At 42.4% G+C, this 23,380-nt stretch overlaps 1 protein-coding gene across 1 annotated transcript in view; it reads right to left on the minus strand.

Moving 5' to 3' along the window:
• GLIS3 (GLIS family zinc finger 3) overlaps positions 1-23,380 on the minus strand; it is a 578,617-nt gene that overhangs the window by 553,462 nt on the left and 1,775 nt on the right. The window contains exon 3 of the mRNA XM_053205324.1: positions 18,172-18,245. The gene's annotated coding sequence lies outside the window, so the exon portion shown is untranslated. The remainder of the gene's footprint in view (positions 1-18,171; positions 18,246-23,380) is intronic.

Consider the following 23,380-nt stretch of genomic DNA (forward strand, 5'->3'; position numbering starts at 1 on the left):
TTTTGCACATCTGACTCCATGTTTGTTTTTACAGAGTACAGGCTAATGCAAGCACACTTTTGATTCCATTCACCACTAATGAGAAAAGAGTATCACTCGAACAGCTCTTCCTGTATTACAGAATGGCAGAACACTACCAAATATAGCCATGTCTAACTATTATGAATATCTTTAAGCTTGGGGACCAGGGGCACAATAGCTAGCACTATAATTAGCTGCTTAATCAGCCTGGCTTGGGAAAACACACTGTGAGTGCACTATTCTTGCACTAGCTGACTAACTCCCCATTTAAAAATGCAGGCCCACGACTCTGGAGAACGTCTGTAACAGTGTCAAATGCTTTCTGATTGTTCATTAAGAATAAAACGGGCATCTATTGCGTTTCTCCAACCTACTAAAGGTTAATGTCGAGGGTTTTATGCCGGCTGTGTTCATAAATTTACAAACTGTGCCCATGAATTTAAATCCTGGTAATTCAGCTTATTAAACTCCAGCCACATCTCCTCCCTTAAAAGCCAGAATTTCCTAAGTAGAATATAAATGCATTCATTGGCTTGTGATTACTTCTCTGACTTCTAAAACAAGGCAAGCTGCACGTGTCGTCTGATAATTTTGTTAGGTTCTGTCATGATTTTCTATTTCCCCTTTCTCATGCACTATGATATTTCAGTGTGAACATGTGACTGTCAGAGAGATTTTAATCTGCTTTCTTTCTGATGCATCTGAGATCTGTGATGGTGTCTGCCCTCCAAGCCTAGCTCGGATGCTCCAGTCCAGAGGAAAGGACCCCCGCACAACCCATGAGTCACTTGGGTATTGTGCTTGGAACGGTGATATCTCCCCCTTCCAAAAGGGACTGGGCCTACTCCAAACTGGTTCCTGGGGAGGCTCCTATGGAGGATACCTAAGTAGGGATTGCTGTTAGTTGCCAGCCGGCTATTGCCACCAATCAGGCTAAATTCCACGCCAGGTAATTGCCTTCCTATGTAAATTTCCCAATGATTTCAGTATCATAAACTACGCTTATCCTTCCTATCAAGAAAGGCATCTGATCCTAGAGGCTACTGAATTCGTGGCAGGTCATTGGTAATGGGAAGATCCATAGACATTTTTATTCATTCTGTAGACACTAAGTGACTGCTGCATACTAAGAACTGTGAGGGCATGAAATTCAAAGAGATCTAGCCTCCTTTCTCACAGTAGGTCTCCTCCACAGTCTGCACCATCACCTCTGCAGAAAATGATGGTGTTTTGCCAGGTAGGGATGGAGTCCTTAATCATTAAAAAGCTCACAGAAAGAAATTCCACCATCCCTAAGTTACCTATTTCAATTATTTATACTTTTCATAGCCAGAACGTCTTCACTTATTCTAACTGCTTGGTTTCTCAGCCTCAGCCCTCCTGCCATGTTGGACTGGATAAAATTCTTTGTGGTGAGGGGCTGTCCTGTGCACTGCAGGATGTTAAACAGCTACTCAGGCCTCTACCCCCTAGATGCCAGTAGCACCCCCACTACTGGAGACAACCAAAAATTTCTCCACGCATTGCCAAATTTTCCCTGGGGGAGAAAACTTTGGCTCTACCTTGAATTTTTTCTTTTACAATTCGACGACAGGCTTTTGTTGTTGTTTTGTTTTATGGAGATAGAGAATAACTGGCCTCCATTTTCTATTGAATCATATCAGGGGAAGCTATTTTTACTTTCATAAACAAATATAAAAATGTCATCATCTGCTGACTGGATTTCACTATTTTTTTAAATGTTTTTATTTATTTTTGGGACAGAGAGAGACAGAGCATGAATGGGGGAGGGTCAGAGAGAGAGGGAGACACAGAATCCGAAACAGGTTCCAGGCTCTGAGCTGTCAGCACAGAGCCCGACGCGGGGCTCGAACTCACGGACTGAGATCATGACCTGAGCCAAAGTTGGACACTCAACCGACTGAGTCACCCAGGCATCCCTGGATTTCACTATTTTTAAGTGAATGACACTGTACCATTGAACCAACTGTTTCGATTTCTTATTGACAAGATTCCTAGTTTCCTTTCCCCATTTTTTAAAATTATTTTCATAGGCAGGCATATCAAAGACAGATTTCTATGTGGCTTTCATTTTGAAGTCAATGATTCTTAACCATTTTTATATGACCCTTCGATATTCAATTCCATGAAAGCTAGGTAGCCACTCCTTACAGACATGCATAGGCACACACATATAATATTTGGACATAATGATAGCAGCTTCAAAGTTACCCCCTCTCCAAGCCCTTTCACGGGCCCTAGGTTAAAATTCCATGTTTTTTTTATGTTTTTATTTATTTTTGAGAGATAAAGAGACAGAGCAAGCAGGGGAGAGGCAGAGAGAGAGAGGGAGACACAGAATCCAAAGCAGGCTCCAGGCTCCGAGCTGTCAGCACAGACCCCGACGCGGGGCTTGAACTCGTCAACTGCGAGATCATGACCTGAGCTGAAGTCGGACGCTCAACCAACTGAACCACCCCGGCACCCCAACATTCCAATTTCTAAAACATAGTTCTTTGAGTTCTGATTTTTGTGAGGTTATCAAATAAGGTCGGAAAATGGCCGATCAAGTTCGATCATTACAAAACCTTTGCTCTTTTCTAGGTAAACACCGTTAACTTTTTCCAAAGCATCCAAGCATCCTACTTCTTACCAGCCCTGTCATTGTTCCTTCTGTGTTTTCCAACCCATTATTGCTCTTTGCTTTAATTACTGATCTGGATAGCGGCAGAGCTGTATTACCCAACAATAGAAGCTGGCGTGTGTCCCACCCTCGCTCCTGTGCACCCGTCACCCAGCAGCTGCTGAGGCGAACCTGGCGGGGCCTTCGAAGCTAGTGTGACCCTGCTATGAGCCGCCCCTCATCCACTTCTTCAAGCCCACTCTCCTGCAAAGAAAGGGAGGAAGAAATCACATGCACAAAAGCCTTGGCAAGCGATCCGAACGATTCCTTGGAAGGGGTGAAAGACAATGAGTATATCGTCAAGCAAATAACTTCTAATTATCTATATAGACATTTCTCCAAGGGGGTCCTTATTTCTCTCCTTCCCCCTGGCGCCCCTCTCCTCCTATGCAGAACAGTTAGGCTCTCCTCAAACCCAGAGACTCCACTCCATCCCGGCCCACAGAGAAAAAGGCCTTGGGGTTAATGGGGCCTCCCCTCCAGAGAAGGCAGTTTAAGATCATCAATTATTACTTCAACATGAGCTTTGGTGAGTCACCCTCCCAATCCCAAGCCCCTGTGACTTATCAGAGTATTTCTTCCAAACACACAGAGTATTCTTCCCCTAAGGAATTCTCATGCTACCTGCTAAGCTAATAGTTTTTCCATGCCATTACACCAGTATGAGCTCGCTTAAGTGGTTATTTTCTACATCTTGCTGCTCTACGTATGCTCCCTGAAGGAGCAGCGTTAGCATAACCTGGCAGTTTGCTAGGAATGAGCAGCATCTCAGGCTCCCCCCAAGATCTACCGAACCCGAATCGGCATTCTAACAACATCCCAGGTGATCTGTGTGCACACCAACGTGGCCTCTGTCACCATGTTCCCATCCTTACTGCCTATGCTGGAGTTGCTTTGGGGTCCTGGCACTGTGCTGGGGATTGTAGAGTGCTCCCTATTAGGGACGTGTCAGTAGATTTCCCTCCAGCTAAGAGTGCCTCGACACCGGCGCCCTTCCCCCACCCGCTCCCCACTACCACCCTCTGGACTTTGAAATCAGTTTGTTCAAGCTCATCCATTTACCTCACGCTTTGTAGGAAAGGAGAGATCAGGACATTTTATGATAGCAATCACCTGTTCTAAGTAGTCTAACATGTACCAGGCATTGTGCTAAGTTCTTTTGTATGCATCAGTTCACTGAACTTCTTACAATCACCCTGAAAGTGGGTAACCTTATCCTCATTTACAGATGAGGAAACACAGGCTCAGGAAGATCAAACAACTTGTGCAAGTCCTCATAGCCGGTCAGGAGGCAGAGGCAGGATCAAGCCCTGGTCTGTCCTTTCCCCTGAACCATGATGCCAAGTGTAATTAGTTACCAGGTACCCAGGGTGGATCTATCTAATCTAATCTATCTATCTATCTATCTATCTATCTATCTATCTATCTATTCATGTATATATCAGAGTGATTTCTCCCTTCATCCCCTTCCTTAAGCAGCCCACAGCTGGAGGCTGTCACTGACGAGGAAATTGACAATATAGTGTGACATATGCTATCATGGTGCTAAGTGTAGGGTGCTATGGGCACCCACAAGAGGATCATCCAACTCAACATTGGATATAAGGTTCAGTTTACTGTGAGGCATGACGCTGTAGCAAAAACCTGAAGGAAAAGATGAGGAGAAGAATATGTGAGCAGAAGAAACAGTGTGAAGGTCAGAAGCAAGAGACTATGTGGTCAGTTTAATGAATGAACGGAGAGAAATACGGTTGGGCTGGAGCAGAATGGGGAGGGGGGGGGGTGCTGGAGTCAGGTAGGGAGAAGGGAGGACAGGCAGTCGGATGAGAAAAGGCCCAGAGGCAAGCAGGAATCCTACGCAAAAGAATCTTAGGAGCCACAGAAGGAGGTTGCTCCAAATTCTGAGAACAAGGAGGGTCATCTAAGCACAGGAGGAGCACGACCACATTTGTCTTAGAAAGACTGCTCTTCCGTGGGGTGATGGGTCGAAGGGAGAGCCAGAGAAGATGATGAAGGGTGAGAAGGCAGTGGAAATAATATGGATGACAGATGATGGTGGACTGAGCTAAGATAATACAGCAGGAAGGATACAGAAGCAAAGGGTAGGGGCACCTGGGTGGCTCAGTCAGTTAAGCCTCTGACTCTTGATTTCAGCTCAGATCATGACTCATGGTTGGTAGGTTCTAGCCCAGTGTTGGGCTCTGTGCTGACAGCACAGAGCCTGCTTGGGATTCTCTCTCTCTCTCCCTCTCAAAAATAAATTTAAAAACAGAAAAAGAAAAGAAAATAAAATAAAAGGGTAGAGCTATTTAGGACTTCAGTAGGGCTTGATGGATCAGATGTGACAGTGACAGGGATAGGGGTGTCAGGATGATGTCCTCCATGTTTTGCTTAGGCAGGGGCGTGGATATGAATACCATATATGTGGGTATGTTAGCAAAACTATCCCTACAGATCATCTCTAAATTAAGACATGAACACCACTTTATCTCCTAATAAACTTACAGCTGATTTCCCCTTATGGTTACAAGAAGCCTCCTCAGTTATTTATTATCAGGTAAACACACTTACTGGTGTTAACTGGGTCATTCCAGGACATACACAGGGAAGATTATTTATGGTCACAGCATGATTTTCTAAACAAAGATCACTGGGCAGGGGGTCTAGTCACTTCAGCTAAGTTACATTTCTCGCTGCAAACAGTCATTTGGTTGGAGGATTATCAAACACAGGTTAAAACCAAAGAGGAAGACGTAATAAACCACACACTATAGAAAGAAGGGGACCAGTCATAAAACAAAGAGTGTCAAGGAAAAAAATATTGGCCACAGATAACCCAAACCTAGAAGCCTGCCTAAGAAACATGCTTATTACTGACTAGTTCAAATTTCAGAAACGATTACTGAAAGTTTCTCGATCCCCAAATGCCTATAAATGATTTTCAGTATCTTTTCTGACAGCACACATATTAAAAATAGGAACGGGGGTGCCTGGGTGGCTCAGCTGGTTAAGCAGCTGATTCTTGATTTTGGCTCAGGTCATGATCTCACACAGTTCATGGGATCAAGCCCCACTTTGGGCTCTGTGCAAACAGCACGGAGCCTGCTTGGGATTCTCTCTCTCCCTCTCTCTCTGCCCCTCCACTGCTCAGGCGCATTCTCTCTCTCTCTCTCTCTCTCTCTCTCTCTCTCTCTCTCAAAATAAATAAATAAACTTTTAAAAATATAGGAATAATTTCTTGAAAACCCTAGGTACTGTAAATCTGAAGGACTAGGTTCTACGTAAGTTATTTTTTTCTAGATATTAAGATTAAGATAGAACACAGAGAAGCAATTGTTTTTTCTCTCTAGTACAGAGACAGGTAGAAAAAGCAACCTTATTCTTTTAGTTGCAGTTGTAGACCAAAAGGGAAAAATGAATGATGAAGATAATATTAGGGTTTCACATTTGTATAAGGAATTTATGCATGTATTGAAACTAGGATTGAAAAACATTCATAAGGGTTGCACATAAATCACCTATAACGTTTGAATTAGTGGTACACTTGCTTTGGTCCATCACAGATGCATTTTAATAGGCATGGATCCTCCTTAGCCTTGCACCAAAGGATGCTACGGAAATATCAGTGTTAAACAGGATGCTTCAGAGATAAGGGGGGTGGTCAAGGATACCTTCCGCTGCTCGGTATCCCGTTCATAGGTACTCCCCGGCGAAATTCTGCTTATGTTTAACTGCCAGCAAAACTTCTCCATCCCCTGAGCAAATGATTGATCTGAGAGACAAGATGAATCTTTCGCTGATCAAATTTCTCTTTCTTTTCACTTTGGCCCCCGGGAAGATCGGAATGCAGAATTTGGGGCCCAGCGTTAGTCCCTGTCTGGGACATAATCGTCACAAACCCTTGGGTTTTTTCTCAAATTGTGGATGAGCCTAAAAAGGCTTACAAATTCCTTCTATTTACAGCCCTTATACAATTACAAGTATTGGAACAAGTACACAAATTTTAATGCAAACAAAACCGTTAGACTACAATTCATTTTACTGGAGTTTGCACATATGACACACAAAGCTGTGTCGTCCAAACTGATAAGCACTCACGGTGCTCTCGTTCCCTGTGCCCATTACTATGGTGTGTGGTGTGATGGCTCAATCTCCTTACTCCTTTTCTCCATTAAAATTACTATGAAACCATTGGGGGCACCTGGGTGGCCCAGTCAGTTAAGCATGCGACTTCGGCTCACGTCATGATCTCACAGTTCATGGGTTCGAGCACCACGTGGGGCTCTGTGCTGACAGCTCAGAACCTGGATGGAGCCTGCTTTAGATTCTGTGTCTCCCTCTGTGTCTGCCCCTCCCCTGCTCGTTCTCTCTCTCTCTCTGTCTCTCCCTCAAAAGTATATAAAAATGTTAAAAAAATTTTTTAAAACATTACTGTGAAACTGTCAATGGTAGGATGTATTGTAACGACATTTGGCTTTTGTTTGATGCAAACAGATCTTTTCGATTTTAGGTCTATCTTGATGCTTTTCTCATTAGTCCCATGACCATCCAACTAGAAACACACACTCAATCCCCAAGATGAAGTACTGAATGATCCTACAGATGACACAGAGTGTTCTTACACTATTTTCCAAATTACCATTAAAATAAAAAAGCAGAAGTATTAAGTGCTCATAGAAAACTAACATTGCCTGAGAATACGTGTGGTATATTCCTGGTTGAGAACCACTGACTTAGGGGTTAGTGGCATATCAGTTTTCTCTCTGGTCCCATCTTTCCATCCTACTTTTATTTTCTACTTGGCCTCATTTTTAGAAAATCCATATTCTTGGTTTATGGTGCTGTATGCTCTTTTGTAAACTACCTAAGCTTTTCTGAAGCAGAAGAGAATAAAAACCCACAGCTCGTGTTGCCAGTGAAATCACAGGTAGGCAACGGGATTAAGACACCATCAGCCACAGTTTCAGGCTGCAATTTTTGCCTTTTAATCTGCAGTCCTTCTCGTCTATCAGCTTTTGATGGGCATTCTCAAAGCCATAGAAAGCTAAGGAAATAATTTCTAAAATTGTTTTCTGTTAAAAAAAATGCCATTTAATATCTTGGCTCATTAGGGTCCTAACTAGGGTAGACGAAATAAGTTGGCCTAATACCAAATGCACTTTAAACATTAAAAAAAAAAAAATACGTTAAGAAGTGGCCCCCAAATCTTAATATGGGTATGGAGAAAGAAAGTTGTCAAATCTTGTAACAAGATTGCCTAAGTCTCTAAAGAGCATCGCTGTCCTCAGGGACTTTCTGAGAATAACTTGTTCATCCTACTGCCCACACAGCCCGGTGGCTGGCTCAAGGTTAGGTGGCTCTCTTCCAAGAAACACTCCTTCAGGCCCAGCAAGGTAGAATGTGTCTCCTGCTGTGAAAGGCAATTGTGGGCAGTGCACAATGCGGCTTTTGTGTTGTCTTGGGGAGCCTACGGATGGGTTCCTTTAACCAAAGTTGTTTAAGAGGGGAAAACCTACCCCAGCCTGGCATCTAAGTTCAGATCCTGCAGCAGACATTTCTAGGAACTCAAAAGGAGCTGAATCGGTCATTCTGAACTAGACAGTATAGTGACTCTCTAGTCACTCTAAATACTCTAGAACAGATATCTATAGAAGAGTGCCATCCATCTCACCCTGGGGGTGTGCTTCTGTCTGTTGCCCCACTAGACTTGGGGATGTGGATTCAGTCTTACTCATTTTTAAATCCTCAGAACCTGGCATGGTATTTGATGCTTAGTAGAGGACAACATTTATTTACTACACTTAAATTCTGGTAACTACAGAAAAACACAAGCATAGCAGATACTGGCTGGCTCTTCACCAAATCGCTTTTCCTTTCCTCTGGGGCCTACAATTAGTTTTTATTTCCAGCAGACTCTCTTGTAGGTAAACACAGTCACATGACTGAACCTAACCAGTAAATTATGGACAAAAATGGATGTACCACTTCCAGGCCTGGCCCATAAAAATTCATCTCCCCCTGTCTCTCTGTCCACATTTGCCTCTGAATGCTGGCACCCCAGGTGACCTTGGCATCCAGTGTCAAAGATGGCAGACAGAGCCCACGTCAGCTTGGATCCCTGAATGACCGCGTAGATACAACCTCCTTTGCCGGCCCCTTGGTGCCAAACAGACTTAACATGAGTAACAAATAAAATTTTGTTTTGGCAAAATTTAGGGTTTATCTGTCTCAGCAGCTAGCACTATCCTAACACAACACGTTAAATAGATGATGCCTTATTAGCATTGTTAAAGGCAAGATATCATGATGTTAAGTGTGCTATTTAGAGTCCAACCTGGGCTTGAGTTCTTTAATTTAACACCCACTCACTCAGAGGCCTTAGGTACACATTTAACACCCCAATCCCAATTCCGGGCTCTTGTGAGGATTGAATGAGCTCTCGGATGTCTATGCCCTAGCATAGCTCCTGACTGATGGAACCACACCATTAGTGTGTGACTGCATGGCTATGGGAGATGTAATCCTGTCTGTTGGACTCCTTCTTGCTCTCTTCCAATACCACGGTCTCATTCTTAACCCCTTTCCTAATCAAGGGAGGAATTTCTATCAGACTGGGACTTGCCTTTTGAGTCTGCACATTTTATGTTCTGGTTATTTTTCAGGTATGAATTACCTCAAAGGCGATGCAAGTTCCAATTTCTACCCCTAAAGAATCACCCTTTTTGCTATGTCCTGTTTGTGAATACTTGGTAGATTGTCAAACCCTTCAATGCTCTGACAAGCAAAGATCTGCAAAGGGCCCAGATATGACTCTCTTATTTAGGAAGGAACACCAGAAACATCCTGGACGTTGCCACCCGGACCCAGCATGACCTTACATGATCATGTTCCCAAGTCTTCTAACCGGCAGGGAATGTTTTCCACTGCCCACTTTAACCACTATTTAAATACCCTAAAAGAATACAATTTCTTGAATACCAGAATTTCAAGAATACAAAAGAATACAATTTCACTTTTCAGATGATTAATTGAGACCGTAGAAGGTTTAATCCGGCTGAAAACCTGGATTTTGCTAAATGAAGTTCTGGCCTTCCAAACAGGGCTCGATATATCCAGATGATAGACTTCCACCCTGCCCAACTTGCCACCATTTTCACTTACAGACCTGTGGTCAGATGTTTCTTATTTGTAGGCATACAAGTCTCTGCCAGGTCAGTAGAAGCCAGAACCACACCATCCTTTAAGGGGAACTGCAAAGGCTCACGTACACTTCTTCTGAACCAGTTGGAACGTGAAGTTGGCAAAAACCAAAGATGATCCCCAGCCACCCAGGCCATATGTGAGAGATACAACAGGGTGAAAACCAGGGTCAAAGGCTTGAATGCCCACAATAACGAGCACAAGGCCAGTAGGCTTCAGAACAGTAAAGCAGGGCTGGGCAGATTTTAGATTAGATAATCTGGGCTTAGCAAGATTTCCGATAAAAGGAAGATACAGCAAAGCATGTACAGCCCAGGGGTGTTTCCAAGTACTTCTGAAACATCTAGCTCAACGGCGATGTGCACAGCTTCAGGAATTAGACTTCCACTCCTAGTCTACCACCTGCCCTCTATGTGGCAATGTTATTTGAAGCTATTTAATCCCCCTGAACGCAGTTGAACCTCAGTTTTCTCATGAAGGATATGGGGGGGGGTGGTAAAAAACAATCATAGGATGGTTTTAATGGTTACATGAGATAATGCATGTGAAATGCTGATGGAGGGCTTGTATCCTGGGGGGCTGCAGGATTGCCTGGCCATGCCCGCTCACTCCCTAGACGTCCAACAGCTTATTGATTAGAATAAGTTTACACCTTCTGATGGCCCTCCTCATCTATCCAAGAGGCCTCAGGGAGTGTGACAGAAGATGGAAATCTATCGTTTCAGTGGATTTAGGGATCTGTCAGGATCTTTGCACCCCATGGACTCCCTCAACCCAAGTCCTGGGTGTTCATCCTGCATCAGGGGTCAAGTCCTCAAGGCCTAATCCCAGTTAGACTCTTCATTCTCTGAGTACCCTGGTTCCGGCAGGGTAAATACACCGGTAGCCTCAACATTATTTTTCCAAACACTCCTTCCCATGGATTTGGCATTTTGTTTGCTAGCCAGTAAACCTTCAAGGTTGTGCACAAGGTCACACTTGGCTGCCTTGTAAACAGATGCATGTTCGGTCACCAGCCACGGTGGAAGCACTTTGTTTAGGGCATCTGTTTGCAAACTGCACTTGAGTCCAGCATCAGGTGAACTCGTTTGCAGGCCAATTCTCCCTATAGACAAATGAAATCAATAACTCACATCATATTCATGTTTGAAGAAACAGCGTATTTTGCGATCTCTCTGCTTGGGAGCAGAGTAAATGCACCTATAGGTATGGATTTTAACCTTTTTGGTGTCGTGAATTCCTTTGAAATTCCAAAAGAAAGCTTTGGATGATCTCCCCAGCAGGGGGGAGAAAAAAAGCAAAAATCATGTACACAAAACATTTTCAATGTTTTATTAAATTATCCTTGACTTTATATTTCTTTTTATCAGTTAGGTTTTATATCAAAAAGTAATACACTCTAAAGGAAAAGTAGTCAAACAGTTTGGAAGGGAAGAAAATGAAAACAAAATTTCCCTTTGCTACCACTCTCCCTCAGTTGCACTCCTCAGAAGCCACAACTGTTAAAAATTCTTTGTATATACTTCCATTTAAAAATACATATCTATACATGGACATATTTGGATTTTTTTAAATTTATGCATTTATTTTGAGAGATAAAGACAGTGTGAGCAAGAGAGGAGCAGAGAGAGAGGGAGAGAGAGAATCTCAAGCAGACTCCATGCCGCCCCCGTGGAGCCCGATGTGGGGCTCGAATTCATGAGACCGTGAGATCATGACCTGAGCTGAAGCCAAGAGTCAGTTGCTCAACCAACTGAGCCACCCAGGCATCTCTATATTTGTATTTTATATATACGGGCAGTCTTTGCTTTGCACAGTAGTATTGGGCCATAAAAGTATGCAAACTGAAACCATGCAAAGGGATGTTAATAATAATGGGGGAAATTACAGCTGTTTCATTATCCTTAAAGTGTTTTGTCAAAACATTAAAAATTCTCTTACTGTTGACCATAAATGCAGAAGAAAAACAAAAAGTAGTAAAACTGCTATTTATTTAGAAACACTGGGAACACCTGAGAATTAAAGTATGGTGTTCCTTTGTGGAACATTTGGCAAGAATGTTTGCCCTGGTTTTGTCACAGAACTTGATGATATTGAGAGAATGTCTTCTCTGTGCCTTGTCAAAACTGTCATACTCCTTTCCAAATGTGGATCTGTTTCCAACATTTATTCTTTGTAATTTCACCATCATGAAATAATTCCGAGAATTCCCTTAACATGAAATTTTTCGCTGGTGTCACTGCCCCAGAGACCACTTCATCTTTCTTCCTACAGCCTCTTGCGTTATTTCTGCAGGTAAGTAGGAGACTTTGCTAAATTCCCCTGCTGTCTATCCGGCGTGTCTCCAACGGTGGCAATGTCAGCATTTCTGTGGTCAGCCATTTCTCCTATGCTTCCATTTCAAGAGATTCGAATTTATCTTCCAACGTTATCACTAGTCTTTGTTGCACCGAATGCCCTCTCCTGATCATTCACTTTTGTAAAATGTCACGTGGGTCTGTAACTCGCTTTGCCATGGTTTTGTGAACTGAATAACAAATGTGCAGCGACTGTTAACAGACATCGAAGGAAGTCTTAGGGGATATTCACTGAGTATGGTGTGCATCTATTATTTATGTAGTGATTTGTGGGCTGAAGAGGTAGCAGCAAAGTTTGTACTTTATCCAGTGACTCACAGGTAATGTACCATGGTAACTGCAATTGGAAGTATGCTGTGGGACCGGTGTTACTGAACTAACTCATGGTAACTGAAATTTGTTAATATCAGAACCATGCAAAGCAAGGATTGCCTGTGTGTGTGTGTGTGTGTGTATACATATATATATATATATATGTATACACACATGTGTACAGTTATACACTCTAAAGAAAAATGGATCATATCATGCATGCCATACTTCACTTTTTTTAAAATTTCTTTTTAATGTTTATTTATTATTGAGAGACAGAACATGGCATGGGAGGGGCAGAGAGAGGGAGACACAGAATCGGAAGCAGGCTCCAGGTTCTGAGCTGTCAGCACATAGACTGACATGGGGCTCGAACTCCCAAACTGCGAGACCGTGACCTGAGCCGAAGTTGGACGCTTAACCGACTGAGCCACCCAGGCGCCCCCATACTTCACTCTTTTATTCAACACAATGTGGCACTCATTCCATATAGTTACATACCATCATATGAATGTACCAGTGTTTATCTCACCTATTGCAATCGATGGACATATACATTGTTCTCACTTTTTTGTGATGGCAACCAACCTTGTAATGACCATTCCTGGTCATGCAACGTTGAGTCTTTGTGTAAATACATCACAGGGTGAATCTCTGGCAGTGAAACTGCTAGATCAAAAGGAATATGCATTTTAAATACTATTAAGTATTGTGGTCCTCAAAAAGGTTACATCATGTAACAGTCTCACCTACTTAATGTGAGAACTCCTGTTTCGCCAGCCACATATCATCACATTTTACCATCTTTGCCTATCTGATAACACGCCCAGGACATTATGCACATGATTTCAGAGTGAGTTTCAGGAACTTGTCTCTTTTCTCCAAACCAAATTGGTTTTTTGGTTTTCTGTTTAAGTATTTGGGGATGAAGATTGGTTAGAATCTGCCAAGATGGGTGAGGAAGGTGGGAAACAATTGGTATTTTGGAAGGGAGATCTCTTTTTGTAGGGGCTTTCCTACACATTGCGAAGCATCTGGCATTCCTGGTTCATGCCCACTAAAGGCCAGTAACACCTCTAGTCTTTGGGATAACCACGTTTCTCTGAAGCCCAGCTGAGTGGGATCCCTAGTTGAAAACCACTGGCCTAGATAGCTCAATCTTTTTACCAAGACTTAACAGTCACTCATGAGCCATCCTGAACAAAGGGACTGGATACAGCCAGATATCCTTTGAACAGCCACCCTGTGCCAGAGCATACCTGGGTGATTTTTTTTTTAATTCCACAAACAGTTATTATAAGAAAGGAACTGGGCCGTAACTATTGAATTCATTGCACTCAGGTGGGAGAAACAGACACATAGACCATATCACCTTGTGAAAGTCACAACACTGCCCTAACGAGAGAGTTAAAATGAGCGATGCTATAGGGCTTGCTCTTATCTGCAAAATCTTCTGAACTAATTATTGGAAAGGACTACGTAAGAATTTTGGAAAGACTGAAATACAAAATAGTATCAAAACACCATGGCAAAGGCTGCTGATTCAGACGTCAGAGGGAGAAAGGCCTTCGTGGGTAGTACTTGAGTTGGATCTCTAAGGGTGAGTCAGGTTTCAAAGTGGTGGAGAGGAGGAGAAAGGCAGTGCACGCAGGAGGAGAAATATGAGCCAGGGCAAGGGGTGGAAACATTCAGGACTTCTTCAGGGAACAGGTTGCTGCCTGTGTGCTGGAAGTTAGGGTGTGGAGTGCAGTCTACTCAAGACAAAGCTAGGGAGGGAGGTGGGGACCAAACTGCTGAAATCTTTTGGGAATGTGACACAGGCCTTGCAATCTGTCATTAAGCAATTAGACTACAATCCAATGAATTACAAAATATCCTCACCATTGCTGAGGGCTAGGATTTTAAAATTTTCTTAGAATTTAGATCATGAGTATTACTTTCTGGCCTCAATTATGGGAGACTTAGTTTCACTCTTTCTCCCAAAAGTTTAATCTTTTCTGATTACATCAGAAAGACTATTTGGTGCTCATCTGGCTCGAACAGCTGCTAATCTCTTTTGAACAAGGAGAATGCACTGAGAACCATCTATGGGGATCTGAACAGAAGTCATACAGAGTAGCTGTTGGGGATTTAGAGCAGTGGTTCTGAACCCTGGCTGCTCAATGTAATCACCTGGGTAGCTTTTATCAACTCCTGGAGTGAGGCCCAGGCATGTGTGCTTTAAAAAAAAAAAAAATCACTCCCAGGATTTTAATGGGCAACCAAGATAAAAACCCACAGATTTAGAGAAGTCATTGAACAGGAGGCCACTGACCACACATGGAGGGGAAGAGGCAATGTGAAAATCCTGAATGCACAGTTGCAAAATAGACCAAGAACATTATAGAGTTCGAGAAGGGGAGACATCATTTTCTTCCATCACTTAATCCATATTCCATTACCTTGACTCTCTTATCTGATAAAGCACAGACCCTTCAAACCTCAAGAGAGGAAAGATAATTAGATGATTATATAGTTGGACAAGTATCTCTAGCCCCAAACTATTAGTTTTAGGGCATTGTGATCCAAGGAAGGTGTAATTATCCACCGCTTAGTGTCATGTTAAACAAGTCATGTTAAACAAGTTAAACAAGTGTCATGTTAAACAACTTGGGGGTAAGTTGGGTGGGGAACAACGGAGCGTGTTTACTACCCGATCTGCGTGATAACATAGAACGATGGATTCCACTGTGCAATTACAATAATGCAGGTCAATGCAGAATGTCTAGTTTTTACAGCCACAAAATTGCTGTTCATTTCCCCAAGCGATTTATCTTTCCCCTATTAAGAAATAGATCTTCATTTTTATAGCACTTTCATGAATATTCATTTATCCTTAACTGTCTTAGAAAGCATTCCAAAATTTTTAAGAAGTGTCTGCTACCAAGAGATGCATGTTGGCATCTGCACTGCTGATATATTAGGAATTTTTCTGAAGCACTGAATAATGAATTCGACTTTGTCTCTACTAGCCCTGAGTTTTCATGTAGGTCCTGTCAGTAACTGCTGACTTGTAAGGCACCATGAGAGCATAAAAATTCACACAGCGCTGATCCTTCCAGTTGATATTCATGAGAGCCTGAAATAATCTGTCAGATGGTAGAGCCAGATTCCTAGTGAGCCTGATGCCCCATGGGCCTTCTCTTCCCACAAGCAGGAAAAGGAGTTTGTCCCAAACAACTCACCAAGGGCAGGTGGTAATGATGGGGCCAGTTGGAACTGAGAGGTGCTGTCATGGTAAAAGGCAGTGACCCACAAAAGCTGTGACATTGAGAGTCCATGAGAGCCCAAGGAGTCAGCTGATTGGTCATCTAGAAGTCTCAAAGCACTGATCCATTGCACCTGATAAATTACAGTGTGGGGGTTGTCTCTTTCAGCCAAAGAGACATTTCATTATCCAAGTACATGTTTTTGTGTCAGCTATGGGTGAGACACTCAATGGGTTTCAGTAGTAACAAAGGACCTCAGCTAAGATGCAGTCATTACTGGAAATGGTGGAGAGAGAGGGTATTCTCATTTGTTAATGACTAGCTCACTGCCTTACCTGCAGGATTCATTCATTCATTCATTCATTCAGCCATCTTGTTCTGAGAACAGTGTTAGACACAAAGATTGCCTCTTCCTTCCTTCCTGCCTTCCTTCCTTCCTGCCTTCCTGCCTTCCTGCCTTCCTGCCTTCCTGCCTTCCTGCCTTCCTGCCTTCCTTCCATCTGTGAATATGTAAGGAGTACTTACTATGTCTTAGATGCTACGGTAAATATGGTGAACCAAATTTAAGTGATGTATTCTAGCACAGGAGTTCTTAATGTGGGGTCCATGAACTGCTCTACAATCTGTAGATAGACTTTGAGGAGTCAATGAACTCAGATGGGAAAAAATTACATCTTTATTTTCAGTAATCTCTAATTGAAATTTAGTGTTTGATTCCATCACGAATGTAGGCAACAAACCTCAGCAGGATTAAAAGTAACTGTGTCTCTGTCGCCAACACCAATGAAAGACATTTTTATCTCACATTACGTTTTTTTTTTAAGTTTATTTATTTATCTTGAGAGAGAGAGCATGCAAGCGAGTGCATAATAGGGGGAAGGACAGAGAGAGAGGGAGAGAGAATTCCAAGCAGGCTCTGCACTGTCAACACAGAGCCCAATGCCAGGGCTCAAACTCACGAACCGGTGAGATACTGACCTCAGCTGAAATCAAGAGTCTGACACCTAACTGAACGAGCCACCCAGGAGCTCCTCACATTCCTGTTTTTGCAGACATCTCAAAAAACCAATTATGCTTATCACCACTTAGAGAATTATGATAGGTTTTATTATTAAATGTATAAATGAAGAAGCACATGTAACTACATAACAAATTTACATTTTAACATTTTGTTGATTCTACTTCAATATAATCGGCTTCCTTTATAATCCTAGGTATTTTATTTTATGCATTTAAACACGTTATTCTGAGAAGGGATCCAAAGGCTTCACCCAACACGAGAGCAAACTTTGGCACAAAACGGTCATGAATCCTTGCCCTAGTAAGAGATAGGCCTCAAGGAAATAATCCCACCAATATGTACTTATAAAGTGTTAAGAGCTCTAAAAAAAAAAAAAAAAAAAAAAATTCCAGGTGCATGAGATTCCAAAAGGAAGACACGATTCCCTGGGATCTAGTCTAATGGGATCTACCCAGATTCTGCTTCCATCTCTCCTGTGCCAAGCCTTGTGTGGGCTCTGGAGATACAGGATCTATGCCTGCTGGTCCAGTGGGAGAAGTCAGAGCCAGCTGCTCATAAGGAAATACATAACCAAGATGATTTCAGTTAGAGATCAGAGCCTGAAGAAAATGAACCGGGGTAAAGAGATAAAGAATGAATGCTAGGAGGTGCTGTGGGACACCTAGAGGACAGGGAAGCTCCTCTGAGGAGGTGACATTCATTTCTTGCTGAGACCTGGAGGAAGAATTTGACAGATAGCTAGGACAAAGGCCCTGAGACAGAAGTAAGCAAACCTTCCATACCCTTGAATCCAAAGATCCAGACTTCTTAATTAGTGGTAATTCTTTCCCTTCCATGACCCACTTTTGGACAAAGAAATGAATCACAGGAGTCCGGAGAGGAAATTGGAGGCTGTCTAAAGATCAAATAGTCACCAAGTGGCCAGAGGCAGCAATGGGGATGTGATCAAGGGACCCCGAACACACCCTGTCCAGACCCTCCACGTGAGCTGTATCCCGAAACAGGCAATACCTCTGGGCAACCCTGAGCCTTCCCTAGACCAGTTCATCGCTGTCTGCCTTTCAGACAGTAAGTTTCTCTTATCAGAGGTCACTCCTCCTTCCTGGAGAAGATCCACAGATATTTATCACCTGATATCACAGACCACAGACCTCTGATTCTCAGAGGCCTACAGCAGCGAGACGACCCGTCCACCAGAGGGACTGGGGAATGGCAGCTAATTGCCTGTAAGTTGCGTCTTTAGTCTTGCCTTCCAAGCCCCGCCCCCTGTCGGGGTCGTCTGACTCCAAGCCCCGTCCCCTCATGAGCAAAGAGTTCTAGTGAACCCACCTTTTCCCAGCTGGATCCAGGGAAAGCTACTCATTCGCCCTCACGCCTTTGAGCTTCAGGACAATCACTCTTTCCTGATTTAAAAAAAAAAAAAAATGGCACCAATGCTCTTATCTGGCAGCAGTCTTGAAGGCATCACTTACAGCTTCTTAAAATCTACCGAAATCCTGCCCAGGGGCTATTAAACAAACTCATGTGAAGGATTTACTTCTAAAAAACCGGAAAGTAATTTCTAGGGTACATCACAAATCACCTGTGGCTGAATTATTTCACTAATGCCATAAAGGGCACATGGAACCTTCTATCAGAGTCTCTTTCCTGATCTTGCTACACCTTCAGTTGCCTTATTCTTGTTCAGAGCATCCTACACACATACCTAAAATGTCAGGATAAAATCAGTGAAGGTTTGACATGTCTTGTAAAATGTTACTAATTTCTTTCCTGTTCATTTCTATCCATCTCCACGTAGTCCATGGTCAGAGGTGAGGTGGGGCCTAACGATCAGACGACAGACCTCACCCACTGCAAAACGGTGCATAGTTAAAAAAAAAAATTAAATTCCCTCTGTTTCACTCTATTTGAATGAAGACAGGTAAGTGGCTTAGCAAATATTGGAAAATATTTTCCAAAATCAAGAGTTGAGGCAAAAAGACTTTTGGCAGAATGTCCAGTACTGAGAAAATCCACAACATCCTTGGATTTCTAGTGAATCATCCACGAAAGGGTTTTTCCTTCTCAAGTGATATTGTAAAAGAGGCCTGAGGTAGCAGGGCCTTGAAGTTGAAGTTAGTTGACACAGGCTCCAGAACCAGCCCTTGCCATTGGTTCTGTGTGTGACCCTGAACAGGTTTTACCCTGTGCTATTTTGTGTCTCTGGGCCTCTGTTTCCTTATCTGTTAAATTACTGGGTTACAAGAGATATCCCTAAGACCTCTTGCAGCTCTAACCCTCTATGAATCTCTGCTTCTCTAAAGAGAATAGGTCCACGTGCACCAGGCAGGAAGTTCCTAACAGGAACGTGACCCTAGCAAGTATCTTCAAATTTCAAATATGGTCTCCTGGGGGAGGTGTCATCACTATGGCAATCGTATGGGATATGTAGGCAGTTGGTGGATTTTTTCTTTTAATTAGAGATTTACTGACTAAAAGAATATGTCAGGCATTATGTTTTTTTATCTTCCCTATGCCACTTGACTTTAGGCTCTTTGGGGTGATTTGTACCATTTCTGCTGGCACAGAAGGAGCCCCTCCCCATCCCGAGAAAAGGAAGAAAAAGAGAAGAGCAACATTTCCCACCTGGATTCTATGCAGCCTCATCCTGTGAGAGCTCCACTGTTCTTCATTAGTTATTTTTAAAAATTTTTTTTAATGTTTATTTATTTCTGAGACAGAGAGACACAGAGCATGAGTGGGGGAGGGGCAGAGAGAGAGGGAGACACGGAACCCGAAGCATACTCCAGACTCCGAGCTGTCAGCACAGAGCCCAACATGGGGCTCAAACTCATAGACCGCAAGATCATGACCTGAGCCGAAGTTGGACCTTCAACCGACTGAGCCACCCAGGCGCCCCCTTCATTAGTTCTTTTTAAAGTATTTCCAGATCAAAGGAATTGGGGCAATGCTCCATATTTTTTCCTCTCATGAATATTTACAATGTATACTAGTACATTAAAGAGTCTGAGAAATCCTGCAGTAAAAATTCCTGCCTAGCTTTGTTCAATTCAGAATTTCCCAAACTCGGAACGCCTGGGTAGCTCAGTAGGTTGAGTGTTTGACTCTTGATTTCAGTTCAGGTCATGATCTCATGGTTCGTAAGATCAAGCCCTGCATCGGGTTCTGCTCTGATGGTGTGGAGCCTGCTTGGGATTCTCTCTCCCTCTCTATCTCTGCCCCTCCCCACCTACGCTCTCTCTCTCTCTCTCTCTCTCTCAAAATAAAAAACATTAAAAGAAAAAAGAATTTCCTAAACTCATTTACCTGCAACCTTCTCTTTCATAGCACCTACCAGTACTACATGGGTACACCAGGAAGGCTGGGGTACAGATCAGGGACTCAAGGAGAAAGAACACAACCAGGAGACATTCACACTGGGATGCCCATGTATAGTGGCCTGAGTGGTGGCCTCCAAAAGATGTGTCCACCCAAACCTCAGAATGTGACCTTATTTGGAAAAAGGGTCATAGCAGATAAATTAAATTTAGGATTAGTGTGGGCTCTAAATCCACCGAAGAGTGTCCTTATAAGAGACAGAAAAGGACACGTAGAAACACAGGAGAGAAGGTCACATGAAAACAGGCAGTGATTGGAGCCATACTTCAACAGCCAAGGAAGCCTAGGGCCACCAGGAGCTGGAAGGGGCAGGCAGAAATTCATCCTAGAGCCTTGTTTCTGTTGACACCTCAATTTCAGACTTCTGGCCTCCAGGATGATTAACATTTCTGTTGTTTGAACCCACTGAGTTTGTGGTAATTTGTGGCAACAGTCCTAGGAAACTAATACATCATCCTTACCTCCCTGTGTCACAACCTACTAGCTGAGTCATTTGACACAAATTGATACCTCTGATCATCATTTTCTTCATCTTCAAAGTGAGGGAAGAATACCCACTCTATATCTCTAGGGTATTTTTGGGTCTTGAAAGGAAAAATGGACACAAAGGTGTCATTTAACTAAAGAGTTCATGGATGTGAACCCAGCTTCTAGGGTTGGGACCTGAAGGAGAGACAGGACATGAAATCAGAGGACACTGATGGTCATTCCTTCAAATGTTCATGTGTTCATTCAGTATATACTGTTCCAGGCACTGTTGCTGGCACTAGGATCCAGAAGTGAATGAAACATAGTAAATCCCTGCCCTTGTAGAAATTACATAGTCATTGAGGAAGTTAGACAATGAACACACAAGTAATCCATTTACTATCAGAGAGTGACGGAAGGTGTCTGGGTTCTGATGCAGCCTATAGCCCTCAATTCCAGGTCACCACTGATTTGACATGCCTGATAGTTTCCCCCACAAAGATGGCAAGGGACAACATGTTTGATAATAGCAATATAGTGGTGGAATCAGCACGTCCCACACATGCTTTCCACCTGGAGAAGATTCTAAAAATAAATAATTTAGTGACATTGGAGACATTTATCTTTGACAACAACATAAGCAGATATCAAAAGCCGGGGTGACCCAGTAACTCCACTGCTAGGAATATATCCAAGCAATATGAAAACACACACCCATGCAGAACTGAAAAGAGGTCTTCAAACAAAACGCACACAAATGTTCACAGTAGCATTATTCACAGCAGCCATTAGGGAGAAACTACCCAAGTGTCCATTGTCTGATGAATGGATAAACAAAATATGGTTATCCATATAATGGAATGTTATTCAGCCATGAAAAGGAATTGGAGTATTAATACATTCTACAATTTGGATGAACCTTGAAAACATTATACTAAGTTCAGAATAGAGAACCCAGAAATGGACCCACAAACGTATGGCCAACTTATCCTTGACAAAGCAGGAAAGAATATCCAATGGAAAAAAGAAAGTCTTTTCAGCAAATGATGTTGGGAAAACTGGAAAGTTTGCAGAAAAATGAACCTGGACCACTTTCTTACACCATACACAAAAATAAACTCAAAATGGTGAAAGACCTAAACATAAGACCGGAAGGCATCAAAATCCTAGAGGAGAAAACAGGCAACAACTTCTTTGACCTCGGCCACAGCTACTTCTTACTTGACATGTCTCCAGAGGCAAAGGAAACAAAAGCAAAAATGAACTATTGGGACCTCATCAAGAAAAAGCTTCTGCACAGTGAAGGAAACAATCAGAAAAACTAAAAGGCAACCGACAAAATGGGAGAAGGTATTTTCAGACAACATATCAGATAAAAGACTGATATCCAAAATCTATAAAGAACTTACCAAACTCAACACCCAAAAAACAAATAATCCAGTGAAGAAATGGGCAAAAGACATGAATAGACACTTCTCCAAAGAAGACATCCAGATGGCCAACTGACACATGAAAAGATGCTCGACATCACTCATCATCAGGGAAATACAAATCAAAACCACATTGAGATACCACCTCACACCTATCAGAATGGCTAAAATTAACAACTCGTTTAACAACAGATGTTGGCAAGGATGCAGAGAAAGAGGAACCCTTCTACACTGCTGGTAGAAATGCAAACTGGTGCAGCCACTCTGGAAAACAATATGGAGGTCCTCAAAAAATTACAAATAGAACTACCCTATGACCCAGCAATTTCACAGTAGTATTTATCCAAAGGATATAAAAATGCTGATTTGAAGGGGCACATGCACCCCAATGTTTATGGTAGAACTATCGACAATAGCCAAATTATGGGAAGAGCCCAAATGTCCATCAACTGATGAAAAGATAAAGATGTGGTGTATATACACAATGGAATATTACTCTGCCAGCAAAAAGAATGAAATCTTGCCATTTGCAACAACACGGATGGAAACAGAATGCATTATGTTAAGTAAAATCAGTCAGAAAAGGAGATATATGATTTCACTCATCTGTGGAATTTAAGAAACAAAATAGATTAACACAGGGGAAGGAAAGGAAAAATAAGATAAGAACAGAGAGAGGGAGACTCTTAAATTAAGAGACTCTTAAATATAGAGAACAAACTGAGGGTTGCTGGAGGGGAGGTGGTTAGGGCGTGGGCTAAATGGGTGATGGACATTGAGGAGGGCGCTTGTTGGGATGAACACCGGGTGTTATATGCAAGTGATGAATCACTAAATCTATTCCTGAGATCATTATTACACTATATGTTCACTAACTTGGATTTAAATTTTTTTAAAAAAATTCTATAAATAAATAAATAAATAAATAAATAAATAAATTTTTTGTGGTTAAAATAAGAAAACATTATGCTACGTCAAAAAAGACAAACACAAAAGGCCATATATTATATTATTTAATGTATATGAAACCTCCAGAATAAGTAAATCCATAGAGACCGAAAACAAATGATGGTTGCCAGGGCCTGGAAGAAAGGGCAAATGGGGACTGACTATTTCATGGAACAGGGTCTCCTACTGGGGTGAAGAAAATGTTTTGGAACTAGATAGAGGTGATGGTTGCACAACAAGGTTAATGTACTAAAGTGCCATTAAATGATATACTTCAAAATGGTTAATTTTATGTTGTACGAATTTCACCTAAA

The sequence above is a fragment of the Acinonyx jubatus genome, chromosome D4 (assembly GCF_027475565.1).
Source record: "Acinonyx jubatus isolate Ajub_Pintada_27869175 chromosome D4, VMU_Ajub_asm_v1.0, whole genome shotgun sequence".
In the NCBI taxonomy this organism is placed as follows: Eukaryota; Metazoa; Chordata; class Mammalia; order Carnivora; family Felidae; genus Acinonyx; species Acinonyx jubatus.